This window comes from Helianthus annuus, chromosome 16 (genome assembly GCF_002127325.2).
Source record: "Helianthus annuus cultivar XRQ/B chromosome 16, HanXRQr2.0-SUNRISE, whole genome shotgun sequence".
NCBI lineage: Eukaryota > Viridiplantae > Streptophyta > Magnoliopsida > Asterales > Asteraceae > Helianthus > Helianthus annuus.
The window spans coordinates 183,387,036-183,398,126 of record NC_035448.2 but is presented as its reverse complement, the minus strand read 5'-3'; the positions used below and the strand labels follow the sequence as shown (position 1 = coordinate 183,398,126).

General features: G+C 45.8%; 1 non-coding gene across 1 annotated transcript; it reads right to left on the bottom strand.

The window, feature by feature from the left end:
- Positions 1–303: 303 nt before the first annotated feature.
- LOC118488777 lies at positions 304–410 on the bottom strand. Its single transcript, XR_004885312.1, has one exon. It is a non-coding gene; the product is annotated as a small nucleolar RNA R71 (small nucleolar RNA).
- Between the last annotated feature and the right edge of the window lie 10,681 nt (positions 411–11,091).

Genomic DNA, 11,091 nt, shown 5'->3' with positions numbered 1-11,091 from the left:
GCTATCGGGGTTAATCGCTGGCAGATTCCATCCCAGATCATCACGATGGTTACGAACACCATCCAATTCCATGGACTACCTTCTGAGGACCCGAATGTCCATCTCTCGCGCTTTTCAGCTATCTGCGATACGTTCCAGGAGCAAGGTGTCACCGAGGATGCCTGCAAGCTGCGCCTATTTCCATTCTCGCTCGCTGACCGCGCCCATGCTTGGTTGGAATCCCTTCCTGCGGGATCCATTACTACTTGGGCCGGTATGAAAGAAAAATTCTTAGGTAAGTATTTCCCTCCTTCCAAAACCGCTCGTCTGAGGAGCATGATCCAAGAGTTTCGTCAAAATGAGGGAGATTCATTCTACGAGACATGGGAGCGTTTCAAGGAGTTATTACTCAAGTGTCCTCATCACGGATTTGAGGATTGGGCTTTAGTTGAGAGATTCTATCATGGAGTGACACCCACTACGAGGAATATGTTGAACACTACTGCCGGTGGCAATCTTCTGACCGCCAAGACACCTGATGAGTGCATGGATATGTTCGAGGATATAGCGATGAGTAGCTACGAGTTTCCTGAGTCTAGAGATTCATCCACTACACATAGAGGAGTGCACAAGGTCGATGAGGTCACCAGGATGCAAGCATAGATTGATGCTCTGAAGCAGCAGGTGAGTGATATGAAGGTGAGGAAAGAGCAGCTATGCGAGATATGCACAAGGAAGCATGACACAGCCGTGTGTCCTATTGCCCCTGAGGAGTCACCGGAGCAGGTGGAGTTCGTGGGAAATCGGAATCAAGGAAATTTCGGGGAGCGTTATAATTCGAACTGGAAGAACCACCCGAATTTCAGCTGGAAGAACAACAACCCACCGGGGTTTCAGCCACGTCAGAGCTTGTATCAGGATGCAGGAGTAGGAGCAGGGGCGAGTTCGGGTACGAAAAACCCGACGATAGAGGAGATGCTGAGGCAAAACCAGGATACATTAGCCCAGCAGACGCAGTTGCTGACACAGTTCATCACGCGAGAGGATACTCGACATAAGGAGACACAGTCGAGGTTCATGGAGCACGAGACCTTCATGAAGAGTCAGAGCACTGCACTACAGAATCTGGAGAGGACAGTGGGTTCGCTGGTCGATCAGCTGAACCAGAGGCCTCAAGGTGGTCTCCCTAGTAGCACTGTTGGGAATCCGAACGCCACTGCGAAGGCTGTTACCACTAGGAGCGGACGAGGAGTTGTTGAGGTCGAGCCGGTAGTCGATGAGGACCCAGAGGTCGACGAGGAGATTGAGATGGAGACACCTGCTGGCAGAGTGCACCCTAGGCTGCGCCCAGCAAGTACAGCACAGTCCAGCGGGTCTCCAGGAGAGGAGAAGGAGTTAGAGAAGGAGCCGACGAGGGTGTACAAGCCGACACCCCCTTACCCTGGTAGGTTAGTGAGGGGTAAGGACGCAGAGCAGTATGGTCGTTTCATGGAGATGTTGAAGAAGCTGCATGTGAACATTCCGTTCGTCGAGGCTTTGGCGAAAATGCCAAAGTATGCGAAGTTTTTGAAGGATCTTCTTACGAATAAGAAGAAATTAGAGGATCTGTCGACTGTCACCCTGAGCGAGGAGTGTTCTGCCGTCTTGCAGAACAAGTTGCCGAAGAAAGTGTCTGATCCTGGTAGCTTTACCATCCCATGTCTGATTGGGAATCTTACTGTCAGCAATGCGCTTGCTGACCTAGGTGCTAGCATAAATCTCATGCCCTATTCCATTTTCGCTAAGCTTGACCTAGGAGAGCCGTCCCCTACGCGCATGAGTATTCAGCTCGCCGATCGATCGGTGAAGTTTCCTAGGGGTATCGTGGAGAATATGCTAGTGAAGGTCGATAAATTCGTGTTTCCAGTTGACTTTGTCATCCTCGACATGGACGAGGACTCTGAGGTCCCACTGATTTTAGGTCGTCCATTCCTTGCCACGGCACGAGCACTCATTGACGTGCACGACGGCAAGTTGACTCTTCGAGTGGATGAGGATGAGGTCACATTCGACATTCAGCGTTCTATGAGGCATACCCAGCAGCATGATGACACTCTATACTTTATTGATACTCTTATGTCACATGTGGGTGGCCTTCTCAGCGAGATTTGTGGGAAAGATGCGTCTGATACGCATGATGCTAGTATGGATGATCAGGGGAGTGAGGTCACTGAGTTAGATGTTGAGCAGGACCCTTTGTTGCAGGCTACCGAGCCTTCCCCTAGATTCGAGGTGTTTGAGGTCATCGAGGAGGAGGAGATCCCGAAGGAGAGACCGTCTGTTGAGGCACCCCCGCCCCTGGAGTTGAAGGAGTTGCCGTCTCATCTGGAGTACGCATTCTTGGGCGAGGGATCTCAGCTACCCGTCATCATTTCTGCTGGATTGACGGAGGAGGAGAAGATGAAGCTGATGAGTGTGTTGAGAGGGCATAGGCAGGCTATTGCGTGGAAGCTGATGGACATCAAGGGTATTAACCCTTCGTTTTGCACGCACAGGATTCTGATGGAGGAGGAGTTCAAGCCGGTGGTTCAGCCTCAGAGAAGGCTAAACCCTAATATGCAGGACGTAGTGAAGAAAGAGGTGATTAAGTTGCTGGATGCAGGACTGATTTACCCGATTTCGGACTCTGCATGGGTGAGTCCCGTCCAGGTGGTCCCCAAGAAGGGGGGTATGACAGTGGTCGTCAACGATAGGGATGAGTTGATACCTACCCGGACCGTCACCGGCTGGCGAGTTTGCATAGATTATCGCAGACTCAACGACGCCACGCGCAAGGATCACTTTCCTTTGTCGTTCATCGATCAGATGCTGGAGCGACTGTCAGGACAGCAGTTTTACTGTTTTCTTGATGGATTCTCAGGTTATTTCCAGATCCCTATTGCACCAGAGGATCAGGAAAAGACCACATTTACATGCCCCTTTGGCACCTTCGCGTATCGACGCATGCCATTTGGGTTATGTAATGCTCCAGCCACTTTTCAGCGTTGTATGGTGGCGATCTTTCATGAGTTGATCGAGGACTCCATGGAGGTGTTCATGGATGACTTTTCTGTGTTTGGGAGTTCCTTCGATCATTGTCTGCGTAATCTCGAGCGTGTGCTTATTCGATGTGAAGAGACGAACCTGATGCTTAACTGGGAGAAGTGTCACTTTATGGTTCGAGAGGGGATTGTGCTAGGGCACAAGATTTCACAGGCGGGGCTTGAGGTTGATCAAGCCAAAGTTGATGTTATTTCCAAGCTCCCGCCGCCTACTTCTGTGAAATCGATTCGGAGTTTCTTGGGTCATGCGGGATTCTACCGCCGTTTCATCCGCGACTTTTCGAAGATTGCTCGCCCGATGACCCAGCTGCTAGAGAAGGATAGGCCATTCGTATTCGACGATGAGTGTTTGAGGGCCTTCGAGTTGATTAGGGAGAGGTTAGTGAGTGCTCCCATTCTGATTGCTCCCGATTGGAGCCTCCCATTTGAGATCATGTGCGATGCCAGCGACTTTGCTGTTGGGGCCGTTTTAGGGCAGCGTAGGGAGAAGCACTTTCATCCCATTTACTACGCTAGCAAGACCCTAAACGACGCCCAAGAGAACTACACCACGACGGAGAAGGAGTTGCTGGCAGTCGTATTCGCGTGCGACAAATTCCGCTCTTATCTTGTGCTGCCGAAGACCATTATTTTCACGGATCATGCGGCCCTTCGCTACCTGTTTGCGAAGAAGGACGCGAAACCTAGGCTTATTCGATGGATTTTGCTGCTTCAGGAGTTTGACCTAGAGATTAGGGACAAGAAGGGGGCTGAGAACGTAGCTGCGGATCATCTGTCGAGACTGGAGAGCCCCGAGATAGAGAAAACTCGGGAGGATAGGATTGGGGATGAGTTTCCCCATGAGGCGTTGATGTTTTTGAAAGCCCACGAGGAAGGCTTTCCCTGGTTCGCTGATCTGGCGAATTACTTGTCTACAGGTGACCTTGTGGAGGGCATGACATATCAGCAAAAGAAGAAATTCTTTGCGGATGTCAAGCATTACATTTGGGAGGATCCGTACTTGTTTAGGATCGGTGCGGACCAGGTTATTAGGAGATGCGTGTTTGGGTCCGAGTCGCGCAGTATACTGCGACATTGTCATGAGGGACCGACTGGTGGCCATTATGGTGCAGCTTATACCGCCAAACGCGTGTTTGATGCGGGATTTTATTGGCCGACCATCTTTAGGGACGCACATGAGTTTGTGCGCAGCTGTGACGCCTGTCAGCGGACAGGAAATATCTCATCCCGTAATGAGATGCCCCAGAACCCCATTCAGGTGGTTGAGGTCTTTGATATTTGGGGTATTGATTTTATGGGTCCGTTCCCTATGTCGAGGGGGAACCGATACATCCTTGTCGCAGTAGATTATGTTTCTAAGTGGGTGGAGGCAGAGGCCTTGCCTACGAATGACGCGAGGGTTGTTGTGAGATTCTTGAGGAGATTGTTTGCTAGGTTCGGGACACCGAAGTCCTTGATATCTGATCGGGGCACCCACTTCTGCAATTCACAGATGGAGAAGGTTTTGAAACGCTATGGGGTCACCCATCGGCTTTCAACGGCCTATCATCCACAGATGTCACACCCCGATTTCCACGTGTCTCACCGGTGGGCCCGGTGGGGGATTACCGTGACGATGTTGGCAACAATATAGTCAAACCACACAATTATATAATGCACAGCGGAAGCTTTAAAGATAAATACATATTTCAACCTCTGATGATAATATCAATGTATTACAGAAGTTGGATATCCACAGTGGATCGAAAATAGAAAAATATTGTCCATTCAGATATCGCATCAAGTTTGCGAGACTATCTATGATGCTAAGGAAGCTAATACCGGCCCATTGCGTTTAGTACCTGCATTTAATCTTTTTGGGGAAAATACGTCAGTTTACACTGGTAAATACGTTCAACTGACACATTTGAAAATGTTTATTAAAATTGATTTGAATGCACAAGGCACAAACTCTTTTATAACTTGGGAAAATTATAATAATCTTGTGAACGTTTTACATGTTCTTTTATGCGTTCAGTAGCCCGGGTCGTGCCGGGTTAAAGATGTATTGACACACCACATTGCGTAAAACCGTAGTATAAAAACCAACGGCTACGTCTTTTAATTAATTTAATGTCGACAATATATACCGGGTGTACGCCTACACCGGGATGTCGATGGTCGTGGCCATTTCGTAAAATGATGCCAAGGATATCCGGGACAACGGTCAATAACCCCCCAAAGGCTTATAAGAAACAAAACTGTTTAAATGAGCCAATCATATTTAATCAATTAACCACCTAAGCGATGGAATTATACAATGCTCAATCAAGCGGTATTAACATACCGTAACCCAAGCCCATATAGGGGAAATAAGTCAAAAGTATTTACCTTTGCAAGTATATATCCTTAGTTTGATTAAATCGCTGATATCTTTTACCGGGGCTCCTAATCTGGAACGAAGGTTTTAATTAACCTCTTAGAATCCTAACGGGTCTTTATATTGGCCTTAGCCTAGACCGGTTGGTTCCGATATATAGATATGGTTTAATCGCGTGAAAGGCGAAAACCGAGAATGGAGCGTGATTCTGACCCAACAAGTTCAGAGACTCGTTTAATATGGGTTCAATGTTCACACTCTGGATTTTGGGGTTCAAATAATATAATTTGACCCGTATCGGCTAATTTATGAAAACTAGTTTCATAAGCCGAACCGTGCGCGCAATAGGCGAAACGGTTAACCATGAGAGTCTTACGCTTATTTCCTAAGTCAATATGCCTTAAAGAGGTTGTGGTATCAGTAGGATACCTTCCGTAATGCCCGTAACGAGTTTTAGTTAAAGTATCGCCCCGTAGGGGTTTATCGGTCATTTAAAGACTTTTAAAAGGGCTTTTCGAGTTCTACAGGAAATCTGAGTTTCCCGAACAGCTTATAAAGCTTAAAATACTGTATTTATTATTTAAAACCAGTAGCAACTGGAATCGGGTCAAAAGACCTTGTAGAACTCATGTTTTGGCCGAAAAGGGCATATTCGGTATTTACCGAACCGTAGCCATAACCGCAGGTTATGAGCAAGGTAAAAATTATTAAAAATCTTCAAAATTCCCAAAATATTATTTTATAACAGTGGGTAAAAGTTTTGGTGACGAAATCTTGGTTTAGATGGGCGTTATGCTAATTGCGCCTTTTATTACAAAAGTTTATTTAGTTTGCGCTAATTAGCATATCTCCCATTCTAGACCTCGGATTGACGTGAAACTTTTCGGACATGCTTATAAGTTAATAGGCAAGGTTCTGGTCCGTTCACGTCTCCGAAATACTCGTTTTATTTTCAAAATGGCGTTACGGTCAACTTTTAGGCGAATGACGGAAATACGTAAAAGACTCGGATAACTCATGAACCGATCACAGAGGTTTATACCAACATGTGACCTGGTCCTAAGAGAGTCCTAAGGCATGTCTATACCTCACTAAAACGGGTCAGAACTGAAGTCAAAGCAAAAGTCAAACTTTTGCGACATTCGGCTCCGAACCGGTTCAATATAGCAAATGGTCGATTCAAACGAGCGCAAACAAGTTTATATGCTTAATATCATGTTTTATGAACATCAAAACAGGTTTCATAACGTATACATTACAGATTATGCATAAATCGCTAAAATAGCTTTCTGTTGACTTTTTAAGTGTGCGTTTGACTCGATATTTGACATAGTTAGAGTGGTGATCAGGGGGAACCCTTTTAGAGGTTTATTACCCACATAAATACCAACTCAAAACTACTTTTGATTCGTCATAAGACTGAACCATTTGCAAGTTATTGTAATGACAACCGTTAGTTACGACGGTTGTGTTTATAAGCTATAACTATGGAAATGCAAGACCATATTGATTGTGAACGACTTACAGAAGTTGTTTCTTGCTTATAGAGCAGAGATGGATGCTTGGGAGCACTTAGAATGATCAGAGATGTGTGTTTTTTGGTGTTGTGAATGTTATGAGTATAATGTGGCTATTTATAGCCAATGCCAAGCATCTATGATCATTACAAGCACCTACAACAGTCCAGAGATGATGGGTAGGTGTCCCATAGGGCTATGGGTCGAGTAGGGGGCGCCCATGCCTCATTTATTGGAGATTGCTCGTTCATAATGCTCAAAAGTCAAGAAAACATCAACTTTCTGCATCTGGGCGTCTCACGCGGCCCGCATGGACATTCCATGCTGCTTTCACGCGGGCCGCCTGAGTTTAAGAACTCAGACGCGTAATTGAGGTGGCTCGCGGCCCGCCTCAACTTATGTCTAAACCTCACGTGGGCCGCGAGAGGTTAGATTTCCAGAATTTCTAAATCTTTTGTAATGATTATCAGAATCTGGTAATTAATAACGAAATCTTTCGTAATGATTTACCTGACCTTTCGGGTTTGAAGGGGTAACTTTGCGGTTTGGCCCTCGGTTAATTACAACTAAGGACCTCGTGTTATTTACCCGCGTTATTAAGTCCCCGTTTAGTTTATTAATTAGTCAGAAAGCCTTAACTTTCATTATTGACGCTTTTAACCCTTCTCCTACGAATTCGATCGTAACTTTCTCGTTTCATAACGAAACTTCGCGAATTTTATTTATTATATTTTAGTGGGTGTATAACACCGTTACGAAGCCTTGGGAACGTTAAAGGGTCACTCAGAGGTATAATTAAACATGTTGACACAGTTAACCCCTGTAGCTTGTAATCTTTCACTTTCTTTCGTGTTTCGGTTCCGTACGATCTATGTTTTATTCGTTTGAAGGTTCAAGCATTACTTAGGGTTACTATACAGTATATTTACCCTTGTTTGACATTTATAACCCTCGAATTTTCATACTTTCAAGGTTTGTCAAAATTAGTCCTTTATTTAATATAGATGCCACGTGTAATCAAATGACACGTGTTAACACATCATTGGACACAAAAATTCGAGGTGTTACATCCTCACCCCCTTAAAATAAATCTCGACCCGAGATTTACTTAAATAAATAGGGGTACTTTTCTTTCATTGTAGCTTCGACTTCCCACGTATACTCAGGACCTCTACGAGCATCCCATTTTACTTTTACGATCGGTACGTGTTTTCTGCGAAGCTTCTTGACCTGTCGATCTTCGATCGACAAGGGTTTTTCTATGAACTTTAAGCTCTCATCTATATGCACATCTGTATGTGGGATCACCAATGATTCATCGGCGAAGCACTTCTTGAGATTGCAGATGTGGAACACGTTATGAATTCCATTGAGCTCTTCAGGCAAGTTCAATTTATAGGCAACTGATCCGACTCGTTCAATGACCTCAAAAGGTCCTATGTACCTCGGACTCAGCTTACCTTTCTTGCCGAAACGCATCACCCCCTTCCAGGGTGATACCTTAAGCAACACCTTTTCACCCACTTCGAAGTGAAGATCTTTACGTTTTGGATCGGCGTAGCTTTTCTGCCTGTCACGGGCAGCCTTGAGACGTTCCCGGATCTGGACAATCTTGTCCGTCGTCTGGAACACTATCTCTGGACCTGATAATTGGACCTCTCCTACTTCCGCCCAACAAACAGGCGATCTGCATTTTCTACCGTATAATGCCTCGAAAGGCGCAGCCTTTATGCTGGTATGGTAGTTGTTATTGTAGGAGAACTCGATTAGGGGTAGGTTCTTATCCCAGCTACCACCTAAATCGATCGCACATGCACGAAGCATGTCTTCTAGCGTTTGGATAGTACGCTCACTTTGACCGTCCGTCTGTGGATGGTAAGCCGTACTAAAGTTTAAGCGCGTGCCCAAAGATTGCTGGAAACTCTTCCAGAAATGAGATGTGTACCTGGTATCTCTATCGGAGATAATAGTCACAGGTATGCCATGTAAGGCTACAATCTTGTCAACATAAAGTTGGGCTAGCATGTCGGAGCTATAGGTCTCCTTAATGGGTAAGAAATGAGCTGATTTAGTCAGCCTATCGACGATGACCCATATCGTATCATTCCCTTTCCTGGTTTTTGGTAACTTGGTTATAAAATCCATAGTTACACATTCCCACTTCCACTCGGGAAGCTCAGGCTGTTGTAGCAAGCCAGACGGCTTTTGGTGCTCGGCTTTGACTTGAGCACAAGTCAAGCACTTTGCTACGTGGGCGGCTACAGACTTTTTCATGCCTATCCACCAATAATTTGCCTTTAAATCTTGATACATTTTATCAGCACCAGGATGGACCGAGTATTTGGAACTATGGGCTTCCTGGAGAACAACATCACGTAGTCCTCCATAAATTGGAACCCATATACGTCCATTCAGCCTCAAGATCCCATCCTTGCTAAGAGTCAACTGCTCCTCAGTTACTCCTAGCTTTTCATTTGGATAATTAGCTTCCAGCACAGCCTCTCGCTGTGCAGCTAATATCCTCTCTATCAAATTATTCCTGACCTCAATGCTCTTGGCATTGATTCGAATGGGTTTTACCCTTTCTTTTCTGCTCAAGGCATCGGCGACTACATTCGCCTTGCCGGGATGGTACCTGATCTCACAGTCATAATCATTCAGGGTCTCCATCCAACGGCGCTGCCTCATGTTCAACTCCTTCTGGTTGAACAAGTGCTGAAGGCTCTTGTGATCTGAATAAATCACAAATTTTATACCATAAAGGTAATGCCTCCATAACTTTAGTGCAAATACAACGGCACCCAACTCCAAATCATGGGTGGTGTAATTCTTTTCGTGCACCTTCAATTGCCTTGAAGCGTAGGCAATCACCTTGCCCTTCTGCATAAGCACACACCCCATGCCTGTGTGTGATGCGTCGCAGTAAACTACGAACTCATCAGTACCTTCTGGTAATGTCAACACAGGAGCGTTGCTTAGCTTCTGCTTCAGGACTTCGAAGGACTCTTGCTGCTTTGGGCCCCAAATAAACTTTTCTTTCTTCTTGGTCAGGGACGTCAAGGGCGCAGCAATTCTCGAAAAATTCTCTATAAACCTCCTGTAGTATCCTGCCAATCCCAGGAAACTACGGATCTCGGTAGGCGTCTTTGGCTCCTGCCAGTTCATGACCGCCTCTACCTTAGCGGGATCCACCTGGATACCACGCTCACTCACAACGTGACCCAAAAACTGAACCTCTCTTAGCCATAATTCACATTTCGAGAATTTGGCGTAGAGGCTCTCACGTTGTAGTAATTCGAGAATGCAACGGAGATGCTTCTCGTGGTCAGCTTGGCTTTTAGAATATATCAGAATATCGTCGATGAAGACGATGACAAATTTGTCCAAGTACGGCTTGCAAACGCGATTCATGAGGTCCATGAATGCAGCCGGTGCATTTGTGAGCCCAAAAGGCATCACTAGGAACTCATAATGACCATAGCGAGTTCTAAATGCAGTCTTGTGTACATCTTCATCTCTGACTCTGAGCTGATGATAGCCCGACCTCAAGTCGATCTTCGAGAAATAGCTAGCTCCTTGCAGTTGGTCGAATAGATCGTCGATCCTTGGTAAAGGATACCTATTCTTTATAGTAACTTTGTTTAACTCTCGATAATCGATGCACAAACGCATCGACCCATCCTTCTTCTTTACAAAAAGGACCGGTGCTCCCCAGGGAGATGAACTAGGTCTGATAAAACCTTTCGCCAGCAGTTCATCCAACTGGGTCCTCAGTTCTTTCATTTCCGTTGGAGCTAATCTGTAGGGCGCTCTTGCTATCGGAGCTGCTCCAGGAATAATGTCTATTTTGAACTCCACTTGTCTATCTGGTGGCAAACCAGGTAGTTCTTCAGGAAAAACCTCGGGATATTCAGAGATGACAGGAAGATCTTCTATCTTTGGCTTAGGTTCTTCTATTATCACCTGAGCCATGTAAATTACACAGCCTCTGTTCAAACACCTTGAAGCTTTGAGCATAGATACGTCCTCGGGTAACCCGTACTGCGTATCTCCTCGAATGGTAAGAGATTCACCACTCGGAGTCTTTAAAACTATTTGCCTCTTGCCGCAAATGATTTGGGCCTGGTTATGGGCTAACCAGTCCATGCCTAGCACA